The sequence below is a fragment of the Elephantulus edwardii genome, unplaced genomic scaffold, assembly GCF_000299155.1.
Source record: "Elephantulus edwardii isolate Elephantulus edwardi_28Jun2011 unplaced genomic scaffold, EleEdw1.0 scaffold00044, whole genome shotgun sequence".
In the NCBI taxonomy this organism is placed as follows: domain Eukaryota; kingdom Metazoa; phylum Chordata; class Mammalia; order Macroscelidea; family Macroscelididae; genus Elephantulus; species Elephantulus edwardii.
Window position 1 is genome coordinate 3,981,294 of NW_006399794.1, and position 3,191 is coordinate 3,984,484.

Here is a 3,191-nt window from a genome sequence, read left to right on the forward strand (position 1 = left end):
CTTCCCTTTTACCCTACTGGAGAAGTTTTTGGATGTGCATAGGGATTTGAGTCTTAGAAGGTCCCATTCATCTATGTTATCTTCTCCTGGTTGTAGCTTGCCCATAGCATTCTTAAGTATAGAAACACAGGCTTGAATTTGTTCTTGAGTTCCTTCAGCTTAAGAAATGCCAAGTTAAAAAAAAAGAAGGAAAGAAATGCTGCTGAGTAAGTTCATCCCTTTTGATTTTCGGACTCCAGCTCTTTGCACATTAAAAAAAAACTAGTTTGCATACAGATTTCATTTATATTGTGTTTCACACTTTCTTTCATTGTGTTTCAACAATCATTGCTATACATTATGTTTTATAAAATTAATCACAATTGATCAAGAGCAACGATTTTGAAAAATACTCCATACCATAGGAGAGACGAGGGAGCATTATGAGCAAACTAACTCAGTCTCAGAAGGACAAATACCACATGAGACCTTTATTGTAAAAATAGAAGGATAACAGTCACAGAGTGCGGGCTCGCGGACGCGGCACCTTCGGTTCCCGGCTGAGACTGTCCTAGTCGCCCACTCTGTGGCGGCGGCGGCAGCGGATAAGATGAAGAATGAAATTGCTGCTGTTGTCTTCTTTTTCACAAGGCTAGTTCGAAAACATGATAAGTTGAAAAAAGAGGCAGTTGAAAGATTTGCTGAGAAATTGACTTTAATACTTCAAGAAAAGTATAAAAATCATTGGTATCCTGAAAAACCATCAAAAGGACAGGCCTACAGATGCATTCGTATCAATAAATTTCAGAGAGTTGATCCTGGTGTCCTGAAAGCTTGTGAGAACAGCTGCATCTTGTACAGTGACCTGGGCTTGCCCAAGGAGCTCACTCTCTGGGTTGACCCATGTGAGGTGTGTTGCCGATATGGAGAGAAAAACAATGCCTTGATTGTTGCCAGCTTTGAACATGAGGATGAAAACAAAGATGAGATCTCCAAGAAAGTTACTCAGGCACTTGATAAGGTTACCTCTGATTATCATTCAGGATCCTCTTCTTCAGATGAAGAAACCAACAAGGAAGTGAAACCCAGTTCAGTGACTGTAGCCCCAAGCCCTGTGTACCAGATTTCAGAATTGATATTCCCCCCTCTTCCAGTGTGGCATCCTCTGCCCAGAAAAAAAAACAGGGATGTACCGAGGAAATGGCCATCCGAGTCACTACCCACCTCCTGTTCCATTTGGTTATCCACATCAGGGAAGGAAGAATAAATCATACCACCCAATTCCAGTGACATGGGTACCTCCTCATGGAATACATTGTGACCGGACCCACTGGATGAATCATCACATGTTAGCACCTCACTAGCTCCTTTTTGATTCTGTTAGTGTCTTGTTGAAAGAAAGGTAGAATAAGCCTGATTATATATATAAAAATGTTGAAAGTTCTTACTCCCAGTAGTAAAGTTAGATGGACCAAACCATCAAACTTATTTTTATAGAGATGTTATTGAGAATAATCTTTCTTAAATATAGATATATATATATATATGCACTTTAGATACATTGATAATAGTTTGAGAAATTTTATTAAAGTTAGTCAAGTGCCTGAGTTTTTAATATTGGACTTGAGTATTTATATATTGTGTATCAACTTTGTTGGATACAAAAACACTGTAGGAGTGGACAATCTGTTACAGCACCTTTGTGGATGTAAGTTATTTATACACAAGGCTATCTATTTTATTTCATTATTTTGAAGAGTTGTGAAATCATGTAGTTGCACATAGAATAGTTTGAGGCATGCCAGTGTATTTCTCTTCTGTGCATTAAAAAGGGAGAAAGCAAAGTGTTCCATTCAACATGTTTAATTATCTAGTGAAAAATAAAACAATAAAAATTCTAAATTTTCTTTAAAAAAAAAATAGAAGGATAAATAGTAAAATGTGTATGAAGGTCCAAGGAGGGAAGGGGAGAGAGCAGGGGGGCTGAGAGTGAACGGGGATATTACAGGTTTGCAGAATTTTTTGGATTGAGGGGGGCTGATAAGGTAATGGGAAAGATCCAGTGAGGACTTTAAAAAATGGGGTAATGGTGGCCATAGACCATTGGCTCTTTATCATATGCTACTTCCTAAAATATGTCTAAAATATGTTAGTATCCTTTTGGTACAGTGACTCTGTATGCCCTCCATCGTCTTTTTTTTTTAATTAATTTTAATGAAAGTTTACAGAGACCTTGGATTTCCTTTCATTCATTGTTGTACTTTTCTCTCTGCTTCCCCTCCGCCCAATTTGCTCTTCCCTTTGAAAATGAAAAGAAAAATTCTTTCATTGTTATATACAATCCCTACTCCCATACCCACTCCACTATGCCCTCCATCTTCTTTTGATACTTCCTGACTCGTTCAGAATTTTCCCATAGCAACTCTTGAGTATTGCAACTTCAGACTTGAATTTATTTTTATTTTTTTTTCAGTTCTTTTAACTTGGAAAATGCTGAACCAGTTCTTCCCTTTTTATGCTCCAACTCCAGCTCTTTGCACATTACTTTATAATACTTTCCTTTGTCTTCTCAAGCTGCCCTTTGAAATCTCTTTTCTTCTCTTTTACTGTAGCATCTCTTCCCTTTGTTTTGGTTTCTCGATGCTCTGCTGTGATTGTCAGAGTCTCTTCTGACATCGTTTTGGTCTTTTCTTCCTCCTGTGTCTTTGTAATGGCCTGCCTACAACTCATCTGGTCTTCGATCAAGAGCATTCAGTGCCATTAAACAAATTCTGGAGATGATTTTTAAATACAAATGGGATAGATCCAAGGTTGTATTTGGTTCTTGTCAACTTGTTTTCATTTTCATCTACTTCAGTTTAAGTTCAAATTAGTAGAAGTTCGCACGTGAGTAATTGATTATTTGTTCCATAGTCAGCACCTGTCCTGCTTTGTTTGTTTGTTTGAACCTGTCCTGGGTTTGACTACTGATAGGGAACTTCTCCAACAATTCTTTCTACAGATACAGTGAGTCTTATTCCTGTGCAGTTCATGAGGTTAAGTCCATGTGTATAGCCCCCATGTATGTTTCTTAAAGAAGGTGTTTGTGATTAATAAATCATGGACTATACAAATTCAGTCATTCAACCTCATTTATATCCCCTAGTCTGTAATTTCTGGGCTAAGGGTGGGATCAACACTTTAACTAACGTTTACCCCCACAATAAGGGATT

The 3,191-nt window shown here is 37.8% G+C and overlaps 1 protein-coding gene and 1 pseudogene across 1 annotated transcript in view; both read left to right on the plus strand.

The window, feature by feature from the left end:
- Positions 1-3,191, plus strand: part of RNF141 (ring finger protein 141) — a 65,649-nt gene that overhangs the window by 11,340 nt on the left and 51,118 nt on the right. The window lies entirely within an intron of this gene.
- LOC102846491 lies at positions 590-1,343 on the plus strand (annotated as a pseudogene).